At 47.3% G+C, this 20,316-nt stretch overlaps 1 protein-coding gene and 1 long non-coding RNA gene across 5 annotated transcripts in view; one reads left to right on the forward strand and one right to left on the reverse strand.

Annotated features, from left to right (window-relative positions):
- The window catches only part of LOC125169887 (uncharacterized), a 109,095-nt gene that overhangs the window by 73,680 nt on the left and 15,099 nt on the right, over positions 1 to 20,316 (forward strand). For 3 of the 4 annotated variants that reach the window (XR_007153828.1, XR_007153829.1, XR_007153826.1), the window contains exons 3-5: positions 13,571 to 13,700; positions 14,346 to 14,519; positions 15,013 to 15,380. This is a non-coding gene — a long non-coding RNA (uncharacterized LOC125169887). Of the gene's footprint in view, positions 1 to 1,504; positions 2,173 to 2,914; positions 3,000 to 13,570; positions 13,701 to 14,345; positions 14,520 to 15,012; positions 15,381 to 20,316 lie in introns of those variants that run through there. The other variant, XR_007153827.1, reaches the window with a different exon arrangement.
- The window catches only part of CACNG2 (calcium voltage-gated channel auxiliary subunit gamma 2), a 109,050-nt gene that overhangs the window by 44,821 nt on the left and 43,913 nt on the right, over positions 1 to 20,316 (reverse strand). The gene's annotated exons all lie outside the window — the stretch shown is intronic.

Here is a 20,316-nt window from a genome sequence, read left to right on the forward strand (position 1 = left end):
CATCAGTTAGTCTCCTTTCGGCTCAGTGGTGCTGCCTCCTGGCATCAGGCTTGAGATGAGCTGATTGCCGCGGGATGGGAAGGGACTGGGAATCGGGTGAAAGCCCCTCACACCCACTACTGCCTTCCCGGGGACTGGGGCCGGTGGGTGGGAGTGGGGTGGGTAGGTATGAGTGGGGGTGGAGGCTGTGCCCCTGGAAAAGTGGGAGGGGCAATGGGCTCAGGGTGGGGCTCCTGTGGGGTGTATGTGTGTGGAGAGAGAGAGAGAGAGAGAGAGGGAGAGAGGGAGAATGATAGAACCAGGATAAATATGTAACTAGGTGTTTGCTTCCAAAATGAAAATAGCGTTATGATTTATTTCTGATTTTAAAAGCAAGGCATGCTGGTGGTAACAAATTTAGTCTGCACAGAAAGGAAGAGTAAAGGAAGTGAAACCAGCCTATAATTCCACAGACTAGAAAGAACCATGACCCGAAGCTAGGCTTTGAGTTCTGCATTCCAGGGCTTAGCTACCTTAAATTCACCTCAGTCTTGCCCGTTGGCGAGTTTCCATGGAGACCACCAAAAAACGGCTAATATGAATAACTCTGATTTTTGAATTTTGGACTCACTTAGGGGTAGCTGGGTTGATGTCACCTGATAATTCCTTTAGGGTTTATTTTCTCTAAGATGAATTTTAAAACTCACAAAATATGGTTAGCTCATTAAAAGTCATGCTTTCAAAAACGAACCATATGAGAAAAATTTCGATATGATGTTTAGACAAAAGGGAACGTAAAATTGGGCATCCAACATGATCTGAGCCTGGATTAAGATGTGTATCTAGGGGCACCTGAGTGGCTCAGTTAAGCATCTGACTTCGGCTCAGGGCATGATCTCACGGTTCAAGGGTTCAACGCCCCCGCCAGCAGGCTCTGGGGCTCTGTGCTGACAGCTCAGAGCCTGGAGCCTGCTTCAGACTCTCTCCCTCTCTCTCTGCTCCTCCCCTGCTCACACTCTGTGCCTCTCTCTCAAAAATTAATAAGCATGAAAATGAAAAAAAAAGACGTATATCTATATTCACAGAAAAAACAAAAGAATTTGCAGTAGTTCTCTTAAAATGTTACCTCCTAAAATGTTATCAATGTGAATTATTTTAATTGTTTTCTTTATATTTTTCTGTATTCCTGAAGTTTAAAAAATTTTTTTGAATGTTTATTTTTGAGAGAGAGAGAGAGAGAGAGAGCTCAAGCAAGGGAGGGGCAGAGAGAGAGGGAGGCAAAGAATCGGAAGCAGGCTCCAGGCTCTGAGCTGTCAGCATAGAGCCTGATGTGGGGGTGGAACTCTGGAGGTGGAACTCACGAGCTGTGAGATCAGGACCTGAGCCGAAATCAGATGTTTAACTGACTGAGCCACCCAGGCGCCCCATGTATTACTTTAGTTTTTATAAGGGGCATGTTTTGCTTATAGAGTCAAAGAATAATATGCTATTTTTAAAAAAGGATAGATGTTTGGGGACAAGATGTTTTTGAAATACACAGTGACTAGTATGTGCAGAGACAAAATAAAGCAGGGTATTAAGCAATTTCCTGTTGACCTTAATCAACATTCTAGCCTGGATGGATGTTGGAGAAAGAGGTGGGAGTAACTGGCTGAGGGAATGTTCATCTGAGTTTCTGAAATATTCATTTCCTGCAAATCCTCTACTCTGCAGCCATCTCCAATGGAAATGCCAGTTAAAATGAGCAAGAGAAAGATTCTGTCTGTAGGAGCCCTGAAAGCCCTCATTTAGAGTTAGGGTTCTGCTTTCCCAGGGAGACTGGTGGTTTTACCCATGGACATCTGCCAGAAATCAAACAAAAGGGACAGGTAGGAGAAAATAGTCTGTAATTTCGGCTCTATGGATGTATGTCATGTAGTAGATTTCCTCAGCTTGGTGTATGTTTCTGGTATGAAACTATCAAAAACTCCCACGATAGCGCCCACTGTTTGGGGCCACCGGCAGGGACACTGTGAGCCCAAAGATCCCTCCTGGGTGGAGCTAACAAGCTTCTCCAGCCTCCCACTGCTCTGTCCTTTCCAAATGAGTGGTAAAGACAACAATAAAAACCAAGAATCCTTAAATCTCAGGGGAGAGTGGAGAGGTGAAGGGAGGTCTGTTTTATGGCACACCTTCAATAAAAAAGATTTACAGGTAAGTCATTTTCTCTTCTTTCTAGGTGTTATATTGAGAGGGTCCAGTAAACTAAACCCCAGAGAGAGCTTGGTATAAATAAAAAAATCCGACAACTGTCAAAACAAATAGCAACCAATCAGAAATACAACATTGAGGGAAGCTCTGGTTCTCAAATAATTTAGAGAAGTGTTAGCCTGTTACAGCAAGAGTAAAGACTTAAAGGGACCTTGGGAGGCAATTTAGGATGTCTCCTGAATCTCAAACTTGGAGATTTGATTGAGAGAAATGGGTAATACAGGTCTAGTTTTATCTCTAAGGAATAATCAAAGCTCTAAGTATCAGTGAAGAATACAGTCTTTCATTCGTTCACCTGGCAGTCACCGAGTGCCTTCTCTGGACAGGCTGTGAACTGGGTGATGGAGAAGCAGATTGGAAGGACACAGACCCATCCCCATGGACCCCAGAACAGGGAGGAGCCATAGCTATCGTGCAGGGTGTTCTATACAGGGATAGATGTAAATGCTGGCTGTTATTGTGGGAGAGAGAGGAGAAGCAACACTGTGTGTGTGTGTGTGTGTGTGTGTGTGTGTGTGTGTGTGTGTGTGTGAGTGAGCTGATGATTGGCAGAACTGAATTTGAAAGACACAAAAAGTTAGGCAGGTAAAGGGAGCCGGGGGTTAAGTATATAAGCCAAGAAAGATACAATAGTCATTTGTTCATTCATTCATTTGACACATATTGAGTTCCTACTGTGTTCCAGGCACTTTCCCAAGAACTGAGTGAACAAGACAGACAATGCCCTTGCCTTCAGAGTGCTTATAATCTAGGGACCAGGCAAAGAACTGGTAAGCAACAAATCCACGAAGAAGAGGCTTTCAAAGAGTAACGTGTTGTGAAAATACAAGAAAGTATAATGTGATCTGAGGGTGTGGTGGGCCTGAAGGTGGCCGAGGACCATCTCAGAGAGATTACCTTCCATGCTGTGCCTTGAGTCATCAGCCCAAAGCTCCAGGGAAGAATATCCAAGGAGGCAGGAACAGCAAGTGTAAGGGTTAGAACTTGGTATCCTCAAGGATCAGAAGAAGGACAATGAATGAGGGGGACAGTGGAAGGGGAAGGGGGTGTTGTGGTCAGAGAGGTAAGCAGGGGCCAGATCATGTAGTGCCTGTGGGCCCTTGTGAGGACTTTAAGAATTGTTTGTAAGGGGTGTGAGTGGGTAGGTAGACCAGTTGGTCAGCTATGGTGATAGACCCTGGTGGGAAGCCATGGTGGCCTGGGTGGAGGTCGTAGTTGTGAACTTGGTCAGAAGATGACAGTTTGGGATTATGTTCTGCAGGTAGAAGCAACAGTTTCTATGGAAGGATTAGAAAAGTGAGGGGAGAAGGAAAGAGGAATAAAAGATACCTTCTGGGATGCTTTTGCCTGAGCAGTGGGTAGATGGTGGCCATTTATAGAGGTGGGGAAGAGGAAGTTTATTTGTTTTGTTTGAAGGGGGGGGCAGCAGGCATGGCATAAACCCACGTTTATGGACAGGGATGAGAGATGGCAGGAAGGGCAGGCAAAGGTCTTGAAGGATCCCGTTGGCCCCATGAGAGCACCACATGCAACACCAAAGCCTCAGGTAGTCAATGAAGACTTTTGCAACCGGGGCGGTGGGGAGGGGGGTGGGTTTCACACTGTCTGGTTTCATCATTTGAAAGATGATGAGCTTCCAGTGTAGGTGTTTGCTTGGGGGGAGGTGGCAGGAAGCAGAGATTAGTCAAGATGCTGTTGTAATAGCGCAGGTAGAGCTGGCGGTAGGTCAAGTAAGGGGGAACAGAGAGAAGGGACAGGTTCTTGAGCTATTCAGCGCGTAGAAGATGCGGGACACAGTGTCTCATTAGACGTGCGAGGTAGATTGTGAACACTCATTTTATGGGTTCCATGGAGTTCATGGATGGTTTCTGTTCACTGCAATGCAGCACAGAGCGTGGGGAGGGTTGAGGAGGTGAGGAGTTAAGTTATAGACTCGCAGATGTGTGTTATAGTCAAGTTATAGACTCGCAGATGTGTGTTATAGTCAAGTTATAGACTCGCAGATGTGTGTTGCTTGCCTCGTAGCCATTTGGCTCCTCCTTCTTCCCTGCCCCTCCTTCAGCACAGTCCTGTCCTTCAGGGGAAGCTGACCCAGCGCCCAGCTCCAGGGGTGGTCCCCCTGTCTAGGCAGGTAACTCACCCCCCGCCAATGAGTAGTATGAAAGTGGTCATGTGACTCACTTGGGCCAATGGGATGGGGGGACAGGTTTCCGAGGGCTTTTGGGAAAGCAGCTTCATTGCTTTCACCTGAGAGTGTCTGGAAGCAGCCCAGCCTGGTCGCCTGGATGTGCAGTCCCAAATTACTGCAGCTGTCTAGCCACCTCTCTAAGGATATTGAGACCCAGGCAGACAGGCTGGAGCTGCCCAGTTATGTGAGGAAGCTGTTTGCGTGTCGTGCAGCCTGTTTGCATTTCCCTTACTGGCAGCTCGGAGCATCTGGACAGATACAAGGGCCAGTGGGACATCCGGTGGAGATTTCCAGCAGGCACGTGGGCATTCCGTGTGGGCCTGGAGCTCAGGGTAGAGTCTGAGGTGGAAAAAGAACTCTAGCTCGCACTCCTGAGGGTTGGTGTGAATAGGATTGTTTTCCTATTCAAATAAGACTTAAAAACAATTTTTTTTTTTTAACGGGGAGAGAAGTAGAGTAGTGGAAGGAAAAACTTCCTTGAAGAGTGCTCCGTGGTGTGGTAGTGTAGGGGTGGCTTATGGAACCTCTTTAATTAAAAATCTGAAGGAGAGATGCTAATCATTAGAATGATTCAGACACTGTTCAAAGAGAAGCTGAATGACCTATTTTCTGAGATTTTTTTAAAAGTGGAAATTCATTTTGTGTTCGTTGCCCCAGACGACCTCTAAGAGATGGAGACTAGCCCAGAGGAAAGAAGATGGGAGCTTTGGGGTCTGGCACCCACAAAGGCCAAGTCCAGATTTCACACTTAGGAGCTGAATTCTTTCTCTCCCTGAGCCTCTTTGTGAAGCGCAGAAAACCAGTCCCCTCCCTCCCCCAAGGTGGTCCTGTGAATTAAATTGGAAGCTCCTATAACGAGCTTGTACTGTGCCTGGAAAATAGTAGTGGGGCGGGGAAGGGGGAGAGGGAGGAGGGGGAGGTCCCCCTTCTTTCCATTCTCTCTCCATCTGTTTCCCATAAGGCTTTTTTTAAAAAAGTATTCTATTATAACTTTTAAAAATGTTTATTTATTTTTGAGAGAGAGAGAGAGAGCCTGTATGAGCGGGGAGGGGCAGAGAGAGAGGGAGAAAGTATCCCAAACAATCTCCAAGATGTCAGCACAGAGCCCGTCTTAGGGCTCAAACTCACGGGACCGTGAGATCATGACCTGAGCTGAAACCAAGAGTTGAACACTTAACCGACTGAGCCACCCAGGTGCCCCGCTCTCATAAGGACACTTCCTTATTTTCAGCATCCTCCGCTGACGGACGTGGTTACCAGTGAGCTCTCCTTGTCAGATCTGACAGTTTGTTCACATCTTCCTCGATCAATCACTAGGCACTTGAACTGGCCCATCACTCTCCTTGAATTTCCTCACTTGCCTTTGGCATCCCCGACCCCGAGTTTGGTTCTCTTCCTGCCCCTGTGGCTACTGCTTTCTGTCTTTGTTGGCTCCTCATCATCTTCTAGATGCTAAGAGGTAGAGCGCCCTGGGACTCGATCCTCAAGCCCCCACCTCTAGCATCTCACCCCTCAAGTGGTCTCATCTCAGCCGAAGCAGAAAGCCCAACGCCCTTACCGTGGGCCATCAGTCTCTGCCAATCTGCCCCTCCCAGTTTCCTCTGCTGCCTCCTACCATTGTCCCCCGGCTCACCAGAACTCCTTGCCGTTTCAGGAAAATGCCATGCACCCTCTCTGCTCAAGCCTCCTCACTTACTGTCCCCTCTGGCATGGCGTCTCCCTACCTCACTTGTCTCAGGTCCTTGTTCCAATGTCACTGTTTCAGAGACACCCTCCCCAGCACCCTCCCCAGCACCCCAGACACCCACCCCAGCCTACCGTCAGGCTTCATCCTGTCTCCTGAACCTGCTGTCACAGCGCTCAGCACTGCTTAATGCATTATATATTTATTCGTACATCTCCCCCATTAGAATGTCACCTCCTTAAGGTCAGAGATCTTGTTTTAGGCACAGAATCTCCAGCTTCTGAAATGGTGTGTGGCACAAAATGGGTTCTCAGTAGATCTTTGTTGAATGAACGCGTTCACTGAGGATTATGGCTATAGCCATTACCAATGTCATTATTTTCCCCAACTTTAAGATTCTACTATATATGCGTGCAAAGAGGGAGTGCCAGTTGACTTCCCGACATCCCTCTTGGTTTTCCAAGTCCAGTGGATGCTCTGTAAATGGCTTACATGGGAACAGATCCAAACAGAATTACTGATGCTCAGGGGCCTCAGATCACCGCACTGCTGGGCATCCTGTACTTCCTAAAAAGCCATCCTGAGCGATATGGTTAGACAGCCACTTAGACATGTCTGTTTTGGAAGCAGTCGTCTGACCTATGGTGGGAACGTCAAATGAAACAGAAACATTCTGACGTTTTAAGAGCTTTAATTTACTCACGATAAAAGCCATGGCATCCGAATATGTCAAGTTTATAAGGCATAGACTTCAGAACAGGAATGTGCCTACCTAATGTGAGGGCATGTCAGCGAATTGATTGACTTGTTGAAGGAGGACACCGGGAGCATCTTTGGAAGACACAGAAGATGTATCTGGAAAATACATCTGAAAGTCGGTTTTAGGGTGAACCTGTCTTGCTCGCTAGCAGTATGAAGTTAGGTTATAAGTGGAATCGAACAATTGCCAAGGTGATTCAGGCAGATGCATCTCAGAGGCCCCGAAGGACAGCACCCCCATGACCGTTGTCGATCAGTGGGGTGCAGTGGAGAAAGCATGGACTTTGGAGTGACACAGACCGGAGTATGTATCCTAGCTCTGCTGTGTGACATCAGGTAAGTTACTTAACATCTCTGGGCTCTGGTTTCTCCTGTCACGTGGCAGAGACTACTATGAACCATCCCATCTGTTTTCCCGGGAGCCCAGCACTCAGCCCGACTGCATTTCTGAGCCTTCCTCGCAGCTGGGTATGATCGCGTGCCTGAGTTCTGGGCCGAGGAACGTGATGAATGCCATGTGTGTCGCTTCTGAGCGTAGCCCGTAAGAACCTCTCAAGGGCTCTCTGTCACGCCCTTTGCCCTTCTGGCCTGAGGCAGAGGAGCCTGGGAACTCCAGAAGCCATGTGCCAGGGACGGTGGAGCCACAAGACCAGAAGGCATAGGTCCCTGCATCAGTGCCTCTAGGAGAGCCGCCTGTTTGGGACTTTGAGTGACTGAGAAACCAGGTGTCGACGAGAAAGACAGTTTTGTGTTTCCTGCCCCTGGGATTTGGGGGTTCAGTTGTCCTCTCAGATACTACCTCCCTAATAAATGAGGAGAAACATTTTTGTTTTTGGAGACTTGAAGTACGTTTTGTGTCTGAAGCTCCCAGAACACGTCTTGATGTGCAGCAAGGGATCGATACTGGTTCTTACGATCCTCTTGCCTAGCTAATGTACGTGGCCATCGCACGTTGGCCCTCAGAGGGTTTTGTTGGCCCTGGGGGGAGTATCAAGAAGTATAAAACATAGTCCCGGCTCTCGAATTCTAGGCACGGACGACAAGGAAAAACAGTTACGCTCTAAGTATATACACAGTAGTCTCCCCTTATGCGCGGTTTTGCTCTCTGCGGTTTCTGTGACCCGCTGTCGACCTCGGTCTGGATGCACACGGACGGCATGTCAGGTCAGTGATAGCCTAACGCTGTGTCACATGCCTGCGTCCTTCACCGCACCTCACCTCATCAAGTAGGCAATTCATCATCTCATGTCATCACAAAAAGAAGGGCGACTACAGGACAATAAGATGTTTTGAGAGAGAGAGAGAGAGAGACCCCATTCGTGTAACTTACTGTCCTATATATTGTAGATTGCTATGACTGTTCTATATTATTAGTCATTGCTGTTAATCTCTTATGGTGCCTAATTTATTTATTTACATTTTTAAAAGATTTTAATATATATATTTATTTATTTTGAGCAACCTCTGTGCCCAGCGTGGGGCTCGAGCTCACCACCCCAAGATCAAGAGTCTCACGCTCCACTGACTGAGCCAGCCGGGTGTCCCTTAGGTGCCTAATTTATAAGTTGAACTTTATCATAGGTATGTAGGGACAGGAAAAAACATAGTATATAGAGGGTTCGGTACTGTCTGCAGTTTCAGGCATCTACTGGGTGTCTTGGAACGTGTCCCCACAGGGAAGGGGGACTACATAGATCCTAAAATATCAGATCTCTGAAGGACAAGAATGGAGTGTCTCTAGGATCAGCCATTAGAATTCAGAGGAAGAAGTTCCCTTTGGTTGGGCTCGTTAGGGAAGACTTAACAAATCAGCAAGTATCAGGAGAGATTGGTTACATGGGCCACCACAAATTATGGTCAACTAAAAAATTTCTGTTTCATTTCAGACACATGAGATATTCAGTCTCTTAGCACTTATCCGTTGCTAGCCATGTTAGCAAGGTAGGCTATTAGAAAAGTAACCTAGAATATGGAAAAGCTGTAAATTAGGACAAGGGTGTTCATTACTGGGACACTTAAAATGTCAAATGATCAGAAGTGACCCAGATGTGAAGTAGTGGGAAACGGCTGAGGCAGATCAGGGCTCCTCCTTTTGATGTACTCTGTCCCTGTGAAACTTCATCGTTTCCGCCTGCATAGGGTGGCTACTCCATCTGTGACTTTGGACCTGACTGCTCCCAACTCCACTCCCATATCTCTAGCTGCCCACAGGGTGTCTCCGTTTGGGTGTCTCCAAGACACCTCAGACTCAGTGTCTCCAGCCTAAGCTTAGGAGTCACACGCTGTCCCCACCCCTCTGCCAGGCCCCTCCGCCGTCCGGCATCTCCTGCCTTGTCATCTTTGTGATGAAGAAGTTGTGAGAATCAGGATTCTAGACATCTCTTTTAAAGCCATCCTCTTCTCTTTATCTCTGCCGCTGCCCCTCCCTGGGCCGAGCTGTCATTTCTATGTGCCTGGACTGTGGCTCACCTGTCTTCCTGCAGGCAGCCTCAGCTCTTCTCCAGTCTTTTCCACCTCATCTCTGAGCATTCGCCCCAGCTATTTCCTCACCCTGAAACTCCTCAGTGACTTCCCCCTGCTTTTATTTTTTGAAGTTTATTTATTTATTTTGAGAGAGAGGGAAGGAGGTGGGGCAGAGAGACAGAGAATCCCAAGCAGGCTCCGCACTGTCAGTGCAGAGCCTGATGCAGGGCTCAAACTCAAGAACTGGGAGATCATGACCTGAGCTGAAAAAATCAAGAGTCAGTTGCTTAACTGACTGAGCCACCCAGGTGACCCCCCACCCTCGCCACTGCTTTTAGAACAAAGACCCAAATCCCTCACTTGGGCCGCCCGTACCTCCTTGTCTGAGCCTTGCCTGTCTCTCCGCCTTCTTGTCCTGCTGTTCCTCTCAATTCCTTCCCCACAATCCAGCCACGGGCCATTGCTCAGCTCTTCTCTCTGCTCCGAATGCACTGTCCAAACCCACTCCCCCGCCTCCGAACGCACAATTGCCAGGCTCGCCTTTGGCATATCCTCCAGATGCCCTGGACCATCACCTCAAGGTAGCTGTCCATGGTTCTGCATCTAGGTCAGGTTCCTCTGGGACCTGCTTTGTAGCTTACACGCAGCCTGGGCCAAGGAAAAGATGGCTCAGGGGCCTTCTGGATGCTGAGAAGCCAGGTGTTAAAAAACATTTGTCACTGATGATGCAGCGTGGGTATCTCCCTTTCTACAACTGAGTGTGAGACCATGGCACGTAGTTCTGATACCGAGTTTGAACCAGGGCTAGTCATTTCGTGCCAAAAATATTTACCATGTGCCGGACACTGTGCTCTTTCCCCTGCTCCCCAGGAGCCTGCCATTTGTTGAACACATTTCAGAAATCTGGGTATCAGGAGAGCAAATCTGTCTTCAGGGAACTCCCGCGAATGTGTTTTATTTCCTTGAGTAAGACATTTCATTTTCTGGGTCTCAGTTTTAATAACAGTCCTTGCTGACTGCCCCGTGGTGACGGGGGCTGGCGTTCATGCTGCTAAAATACTTGGACACCTTCAGGCCTTGGGTGTGATGCAGAGGGGAAGTCGGGCTTTGAATCTGAGCAGTTGAAAGTGCGACTTTCCCAAGACCCTTCCTTCATCCCTGCCGCCCCCCCCCACCCCCACCCCCAGAGGACCTGTGCTATTCAACCAGAGAGCAGAGCAGGTCCTGGCTGGCAAGGACCCAGGGATTAATGTCCAGGGCGTTAACATCATAATTGGCCCGGCTTTGAAGGCGGCAACATCTGCTGTGTGAGGCCCTGATGCCAGAGCCCATGTGGCACCTCCCGGCTGGCCAGGACCCCCTGTCTTGGGAGGTTGGGAGGCAGCCGGGGTGGCCTGATGGCTGTACTTAGCACACGCTCCATGGCTACTGTCAGGTGTTGAAAAGCTCTCATTAGGGCCAAGGAATTGACTTGTGTCCGGGGCTTCTCAGGAAGGCAATGGGGACCCACGGGAAAGGCTTTGTGCCGGGAGGCGCCCAGGGACTGGTAATTGAGTTACTGGTAAAGTACTGAGGCGCCGTGGCCGTGAAAAGTATTAGCGGCGCGAGGCTGGCAGACTATTGCAAGGCTATTCTGCACTTTTCCTTTGGCATGGAATACTTGGAGATTAATTCCTTCTTGAAAAATGTTTACTGGGGCAGTAGAGCCCGGTATTCAGGAGGGCAGGGGGGAAGTTGGACCACCAGTATCTGGAGGTGGCAAGGGGAGAAGATCACCATGCCCCACATCGTGGCATGCATTGTCTCAGCAACAACATTCCTGGGACACCTCGTTTTCCGGATGAGGAAACTGAGGCTCCAGCAGATTGGATGGCCTGATGACACAGTCATAAAAGATAGATTATGGATTAGAATCTTATCTGTTTTCACGCCCCCACTGCCCTGACTACATCATGGGTGCATTTGTGGACACAGCCCAGTTAGGTCCATATAGTTTCCTTTGCTCAGTTTCCTGCTTCCAAAAGAGCTCTCAAATGCATCCACTTCCTAACGCTTCTGGCCCAAGCGGCTCTTATCTGCATGACTGCAGCCTCCTAACCAGCTTCTCTGCTCCCCTTTGCCTACTGAGCGGGAACAGATCTCAGGATGTCACTTGCATGCTTCCCATCCCTCGAAGGGTTGCCATTGCAATGAGGCTGGATTCCAAAATACTTAACAAGGCCTGAAAGGCCTCCCCACCCCCACCCTGCCTCATGTCTCCTTCCATCTCTGGACCCTTGGCTCTACCCACATAGTCTTCCTGTACTTTCTGGAAGGCTCTACGCACTTAATCTTACCTTTGGCCCCTCTCTTATGCCATTCATTCTGCCCGAAACTCTTCCCCGACTTTTTCCTGGGTGACTTCTAGTCAACCTTGAATGTTTCTTCCTCAGAGGACGTTCCTGTCTGCCAAAGCCCTCTCCTTAGTGTCCCCACTCTCCCTTCTTCGCTTGTTAATTATTTGCAAATATTTTTTTCTTCTGTGACTTTGCTGGTTGCTTGGTTTGGTCTTGGTCTTTTCTCTCCCTCTGTTTTATGAGCTCCTGGAGGTTAGGGACCAGGGTGGCTCTGTTCCCACAATCTCCCCGCATCAAACACATTGCCCGGCACTCAGTGCATTTCCAATAAGCACATTTTGTATTTGTTGAATGAATAAATGGTTCTCAAAAACTGTTGGCATTGTCTCTGACAGTGTAAGTGCATGTGGCATATTTATATCAGCCAGTTCATTCTAAGGCAGTTTTCATCCATTTATTCATCCATGTGTCATTTCCATCAATATTTACTTAGTACCAACTGGATGCTGGGGATGCAAAACTGAACAAGAAAAGTTGCCAGCCCTCCAGTAACTTAGTAACTTGGGGGTAGGGCGGGGCGGTGGAGACAGAGCCTGGGCTGAGTCAGGTGTGGGTGACTGGTCCTCCAGTTACTCAGTGTGTGACCTTGGGCAAGTCATTTGTCATTTCACTTCTCTGAGCTCCGTGCGGGCGGCTCCTCTGTAAAATGGAGATAAGCAGACACATCTTGCAGGGCTATTCTGATGCGAACATGAATGAGCTAAAGTGCGTAAAAGCAGAGCTCAATAAAGAGAAGATGTTATTTTTATTTTTATTAGCTGGGTGGGGCATAAAGGGGGAGCCAGGTCATCTACCTGGTGGGGGGGGGAGGGGAATTAGAGAGGCTCTAATACATGATGAAGTGCCTTTGAGGCAGGGTGGGTAGAGGTGGGGGCTTGTTGTGTGACAACAGAGGGACTTTTGGGGGGGATCTGGATTGCGGTGTTTTGAAAATGAGCATCTCCTCATGTCTCTCTCCCAGGGGTGGAGGAGGGGGGCGCACACCACCTTCCCTTCTTCTGAGAACAGTTCAGTTTGTCTTTGGAAAGCCCGAATGCACCACGCCTCCCCCACTCTCGTCCCTGTTCCCATGCTGTCCCATCCCCACCCCACCCCAACCCAGCTGCCAAGCCTATACCTCTGTTTCCCCTTTCCTCTCAAAACTCAGAAGAAAGGAGGATTGGAAGCGTCTCTGTCATCCATCCAATGAAATTAGGAGCTGGCGGCTGTGGTTCTATTGATCACCGCTCTCCCCTCCCAACCTCTGGGAGACTTATACCCAGGATGGACAAGGCAGGGATACGAGACTTAGCAACGACTTGGAGATGGATGGGGACCCGGAGGCCACCTCATGTGGCCTCCATCCTGGCAGCGCCCTTGAGGAGGGGCCCTGGTGGACACTCTCTCCAATGTGCCCCAAGGTCATGTCAGTGGGGGCCAGTTTCAACGTGTATCAGTGGTGTGAACTTCAGTCTCTAAGCCCACGATTCAGTAGAAAAACACTGCAAAGTAAACATCTCTTCAAGGAAGAAGTGGCAGGATATTGAAGGGTTGGGGCTCTGGGAACCTCACCGCCGGGATCTACATTCCAGCTCTGTCATCTTGGACTGATGAACACAGCTCAGCCTCAGTTTCCCGATCTGTAAAATGGGAATGATAATGGTAGTTCCTTCCTGGGAGCTATTATGGGGATCATTGCAATAACAAGGGGGGAGCCCTTAGAACACTGCCACGTCCAGAGTGCTAACATGGTACGTGTTGACCGTTATGATTAAGACTTGGTGGAACCCCGCCGAAGCAAGGGCTGGAGTGAGATGACAAGGGTCCAGAAAAATCGCCAACCTCCCTAAATCCCTCTTTCTGCTCTCTGAGGACTCAAATGCCTTCACCAGGGAGCAGTACCTTTCACTGCGTGGCAACAGAGAAGCTTGTGGCAGAGTAAAGAGAGCCGGGTCTCTGCAATGGGCAGCCTGTGGGACTCTCAGCAATCACCCGGCCATGGGTAATTACCTACCCTCGCTGCACTTCTGTTTCCTCACTTGCCAGACCGGGACCCCCGTCTCCACAAGAGAGGGTAGGACCTGACATCTCAGCATCACCTCCCCTGGTTCGCTCTTGTCCAGGCCACCCCAGTGACTGGTTACTGCTGCTGTCTCCTGACGGGCCTCTGTCTCCCTGTTTGTCCCCATATAGGCACCATATAGCTTTCCCCATATAGCTTTCAGAAGCTTGCTCTGAAAACCCAAGTCAATGAACTTCCAATGTCGCTGCTTTCCTTAGACCCTCCAGTGGCTTCCAATATCCCCGAGTGGGTCACTCTCATCCTGGCCTACAAAGCATGTCTCTCCCATTCACTCGGCTCCCTCCCATGTGCCTCCTGCTGGGAACACCCCAGGGCCTTTGCTCATGCTGTTCCCGGGCCCTCAGCCTGGAATGTGTTTCCCCCAGATAGCAGCATAGCTCATTCATTCTGCCCAACTGTCCCCTCCTCTGAGAGTCCCCGTGCGGCCACCCTATCTCTCACGGCATTTCCTTTTGGGCGCTCCCTGTCCCCTTCCCCTGCTGGATATTTCTGCACAGCACTTATCAGGGCTTGACAAACGTTTATGTATTTGTTAGTCTATTGCTTTTTTTTTCTTCTCATCAGGCTGCAGAGCCCAGAGAGGGGAGGATCCGACTCTTTGATCTCTGCTGGATCTCCGGCACCCGGCACAGTGCCTGGCTGGGTGTAGATAGTAGTTTTTGAATGAACAAGTGCAGAGTGTGTCCAGGGATTAACATTGTGAAAATGGGCCTGGTCCATTGTAGGTGTTTGATAAAGGTGAGTTTTTAATCCCTTCATTATCAAACTAGAAAGAACACTGGAAAAGCAAATACCCTTGGGAGGGGCAACACATTGATTTCAATTCACCCGGGATTCCTGCAGAGGGGAGGACTAAGCTGGAGGGTGGGGAGGAAGGCAGGCCGAGGGCCCCAGCCACTCTTCCCTTGCTAAGCAGTTTTGCCTCTGGCCAGCTTTGTTTATGCCTGTGTAGGATGATTCTCCAGGCAATTGAATTGAATTACCCTTTTCATTCTAATAATCTGAACAGAATTCAGATGTGGTATTTGATGATGTCTTGTCTATTGAACGACCGCAGGACTGCCTGGCACGTTGCAGCAAACGACCATCAACTTGAGGGCCGCCGTGCCTCCACCAAAGTGCCAATATTTCCGTGGAAAATCCCGGTCATTTACAGTTTATGTCTCAAAAATGAATTTTTATTTCATTGGCTTAATCTTTAGAGTTATCAGAAACGTGTGTTTATTCCCAGGGAGACTTCAAATGCAGGATTCTTGTAACGAGACCAGAGCTGGAAGATTTCTTGAAGTGGGGGAAAGAAAAGCGCTCCCTGCCTGGCTGGAATTGCTGTGTGTATGATGCCCTGCAGAGAGAGAGAAGAGAGCAGGCTGGATGCCTTCCAAAAATCAGAAGGGAAGCTGATTCCTACTTGGGAGGGTGTTAAAATCTTAAGGGCAAGGCCAACAGACCGAGGGGAGAAAGTGAAGGAGAGAGAGAGAAATGTGTGAGCATCTTTTCCCTTTTTTTTTTTTTTTTTCTGTTTTCTTACAGCCAAATGCCTGGAAACCTGCGGCATCCGGCAATTCCCTGGCCGCGGCGTATAGTAAGCACTCAGGAAATGTAAGTTAAATTGGAGTTGAATTTGGCTGATGAGGGTTTGGAGGCAGTGTGAGCTGCTGTGATCTGATTCGACCAAGTCTCTCCCCGCACTCCCATCCCCCTGGTGCATTCATATTGTCTAATAATCTGTCACAAATAGCAACAGCACTGAAGCCTTTCACTGTGTCACAGGGAAGGATCCAGCCCTTCCCAGGGGATCTCCCCCGGCACAGGAGCCGGCCCAGCTCTGCCCACACACTGGGTCTCTGAGTCAGAAGGGCATGTTTTTGCAACTAATTTTACTACTCTTGTTTCTATCCCATTGGTCAAACCCTGCTAGCTTTTTTTGGGAAGGGGTCTGCACCAGCTGAGATCCCAAGATTAGTTATATTGATAAGGAGAAATTTCTCTGACCAGCCTCCCATCCCGCTTCCTCATTTTCTGCCCTTAGACAACTCGAGAAAGATAGACTGCACTGTAAACAGCATCATCACTGAAACATCTCCTGGCAAGAGCTCTTGGAATCATAGATAATTAGTGAACTTGTAGCAGCCAGCTAACTCAGCGCCAATGCAAAGCTACTCGGTTAGTCACCGTAGTATCTCCAAGTAAAGGGATTACTCCAAGCATCAGTTATGGACAGATGCGACTGACTTGTACTGTCCCAGTCTTTTGTGGGCATAGCAACAAACAAACCAGACCAAACTCTTTGCTCACTTGTGACTTATATTCTAACGATCCACATTTGTCTATCTATCTTATGCAGTGACCTGAAATGACACAGACAATAAAATTACAAAAAAAAAAATATCAGGATCAAATAATATGTCAATGAGAAGGGAAGGTCAGCATCAGAGGAGAAGAAATACCACTAGGCAATTCATAGGGTCCTATCGAGCTGCCAATGCCAAGTGGGAGCTTTGGTCTGAAGCTCCCTGATGGCCAAGGTAGAGAGGGAAAGTATATCCGTAACACGAGTCTCATTTGTTCAGAAAGGGATATCAGTACTTTCCCTATTTCTTCTTATAATAAAATCCATTATCTAATCATATGACCTTATTTAAGCCTTAGAATGATCCTTTGACTCAACTATCATTCATCTTAACCCCATTGTACAGATGGAAAAAACTGGGGCTTAAAAAGCTGTGTACCTTTCCCAAGGTCTTATCTGGGAAGTGGCAGAGGTGAGGTGAATTTTCAGGCAGTCTGACTTCAGAACCAGTGCCCTTAATACATACGGTTGGCCCTTGAACCACGCAGTCAAAAATCTGAGTATACCTTTCGACTCCCCAGAAACTTAACGACTAATAGTCTACTGTTGACTGGAAGCCTCACCGATAACATAAACAGTTGATTAACACAGTTTGTATGTCATATATATTATATACTAAAGAAAAGAAAATGTTAAGAAAATCCTAAGGAAGAGAAAATACACTTACAATGCTGTACTGTGTATGTGTGTATACATACATGTACTCTGTGTGTGTGTGTGTGTATGTGTGTGTGTACGTAACTGGACCCACACAGTTCAAACCTGTGTTATTCAGGGTTGACCACTTCACTGTCTCTCCCCCAGGGCAAACTGAAAAAGTACATGAATGGCCCTTGAGCAAAAGCCTAATTGCCCTGGGAGATGGTCTCCTGCCAGAGATCTGGGAGGAAAAAAAGAGAGAGGCACATCCATGTGAAGTGGGAAAATAACAGTGGGTATGAAATTCATCAGCTTCTAGGCCCAAGACATCCCAAGAATGGGAAAACCAGAGCTGTTAGGTCCCAGGTTCAAGACGGCCCGGGCTAAACTAACCTGATAATCTTGTACCCATTTCCTGTTGTCATAAAGGCAGAAATAAGTGAAAAACAATCCCCGCTAGGTTGGCTCTGCCTGTTCTCAGGCTCCAGCCTTGCGAGAGAGCCTCAGTAGGTCTGAAAGAGGGGCCGTAGTGCTGGGGTAAGCAGTCGGGGGGCGCTCTCCAAGGTGCTGAAGCAAGAGGCTCTTCCTTTTCTTTCCAGATTGGCTGCTTGCCTTCAGAGTCACTACTCCTGGTAACCACATGAGTGGAAAAAACAAACAAACAAACAAACAAACGAAACAACCCCTCCTCGAAATAGGAGACAAACTGCATGACCAAGTTGAGAAAATGTGCCAATTTGTAAACGTTCAAGTTTATTTACGGGCGATGCCAACCCTGAGAGGTAGCATAGGGTAAAGGTACAGCATGCGTTCTGGAACCAGACTGCATTGGCTCAGCAACTCACTAGCTGAGGGACTTGGGGCCAATTTGTTAAACCTTCTATGCCTCACTTCCTCACCTGTAAAATGGTGGTAGTAGTAATAATAATAATACCCCAGGAAGATTTGCTGTGAGGACCAAATAAGTTCTAAGTCACTAAGCATTGTCAAAAGTGCCTGGCAAATAATAAGATCGATATGTGTGTTTGTTAAGAAACATCTCTTACAGCAAAATTGCTTGGTAATGGGGTCATTTCTGGGATGATGAGCCCAGCAGAGTCACTTCATGCCATTGGGTGAATCCAGCCTTAGGGGATGCGGTGATGGCAGATGACATAGAAAATAGTATCTTGCTCTCATCCCTCTCTATCACATTTACATGAAACACGAAAGGCCTGTGCACCAGATGCAATTGCCTCTTGCATCTTGGACTTCTGAGCCCAATGATTTTCTAAAACGTTGAATTCTGTTTGCTCTACAGTTTTTAAACAACAGCTGTTCATCCACCCCAGAGGTGGCAGCGAGTCTGTGTTGGGGGATGTTCAGTGCATACCCACCTCCCTTGGCTCCTCACGGGGATGTTAGGGGGTCTAATTAATTACTGTTTGTAAAGCATTGAGAAATTCTCTAGTGAAAGTTGCTATAGAAATGCAAGTTGCTGTATTATGATTACATGTACTTGTAATTGTTTGCAAAGTTTACTTATTGGGCAGGGAGAGAGGGAGAATATAGTTTTTTTTTTTTTCCTTGATGATAGTGGATAATGCTTTGTAAATTGGCATTTATGGATGTCAAATCACTTTATGGAGATGTATCTTCAGAGCTACAGGGAATCTCATAATAGGAAATGTACATTGAGGATTTCTTCTTTTGCTTTTGTGCCTCTCCCTCTTGTAACTCCTTATTTCCACAGTGAAACTAATGTGAAAAGAAAGAAACATTGTAAGAAGCAATCATGTGTATCCAAACTTAAAAAAACCCAGTACATATTTCTATACAAAATTTCCTACATAGAGCCAGGTGGTTTGTTTTTTTGTTTTTTTGTTTTGTTTTTTTTTTTGCCTAGAACACTCCTCCCGTTAATTTATGCTAAAGGTTGAAATAAAATTTTGAAGGAGAAACGAAGAAAGTTAGGGATACATGTAAACTCCAACAATTAAAATTTTGTGTTGGGTGCCTCTAAGTCTTGGCTTGGCTTTATTTTGTTACATTGTGTGAAATGACTAATAGCAAGCTAACATCTGAGAAATGTCTTTCCATGGTTATACATGCACTTTTTTTTTCTTTATTATCTACTTTCCCTGAGTTTATAGGGAAATACCTATTTTATGGGTATGATTGACCACTATATGAAACCTACCCACCTTCCTCTAATGTATCTGTTTCCTAACTCAAGTGTGAGATTAGTGATACCAATCTTGACGTACTAAAAAGATAAAGCTGACTGGAATTAAAAGTTAGCATTATATAGAGGCAGCGCCCAAGACCTTGTTTGCGAGCTGTTTACATGGTGATGAAATCTGCATCAGATAAGAATGCTATCAATGCTGCCATTAGCGACTCCCCAGCCAAGTTTTATCTATAGCCTCACAAAAATTGATTTGCAATCAGTTATATTTGTTTTTTAAAATCCCATAAAATCTAAGAAGCCTATTTTAGTCTGTAAAATGGAGCAAATAATTGCCTCTTTTACATGAATAAAGTGTAAAATCCATACCTGGACTAATGGCCATTTTCTTATTCCTCAGGAGGCCCTTTGATCTCCAGCCACACCATACACCCTGTAGATTTTCTACTTTTCTGCTCGTTTACGAATTTCTAAACTGAGTTTGGAATTCTCATCGACAATCCCTGCCGTGTTCTGCTACCTAGCCCCCACCCTTGCCAGCTGCAGACACTGACCTTCTCTGCTCCAGGGTCCCCTAGTATCTTGTAGGTGATGAGATTTCTCACACACTAATCCATAAAGAAAAGAATGAATGAATGACCTGGGGCTTACTTCTTGAGGGCAGGCACTCTTGTTTTTATATTTGCTCGTAGCCCTTGGTATGGTGGGCTGATGGCAGGGGACAGATAATGACACTACTTATCCAAACCGTCCGGTGCACGTCCGCTCACGATGGCTTTTGTTCCTAGAGGATTAGCCATGTTGCAAATGATCAATAAGTCAAATAATCCTGGCAGATCTTCATTTAAAATTCTTAGAGATGCCATCACTTACTTAACTGCATTCAGTCCTATTGATTTACCTCTCACATCCTTCTGCTTTTCTCCCTCCCTACTGACCATCCTAGTCTGGGCCACCACTGTCTCTCACCTGCACAGCTGCGGTGGCCCTCTCAGGTCTGCCCGCAGTCATTCTTGCTCCTTCTTACCTCTTCATCTTCATTGCAGCAGAGGGGTCATTTAAAATGCAAGTCTTATCATCCTGATTATGGGATCCTTAAGACCCTTCAGTGGCTCTCATTGCTTTAAGGAATGAAATAACCATCTGCCTTTGTCTCTCCCTCCACAAGTCTTGCTTCACTGTCTTTACTCTAGCCACTCTGCCTTCCTTCCTGGTTCTTAATTATCTCAATTTGTCCCCCCACCCCCACCCTGCCTCAGGACCCTTGCACATGCAGTTGCCATTGCCTGGAACACTCTTTTCTTCCTCACCTTTCACCTGATTACCATGTCGTCCCTTAAAGCCCAGCTTCCCCAGGCTAGCTAAAGTTTTGCTTACAC

The sequence above is a fragment of the Prionailurus viverrinus genome, chromosome B4, assembly GCF_022837055.1.
Source record: "Prionailurus viverrinus isolate Anna chromosome B4, UM_Priviv_1.0, whole genome shotgun sequence".
NCBI lineage: Eukaryota > Metazoa > Chordata > Mammalia > Carnivora > Felidae > Prionailurus > Prionailurus viverrinus.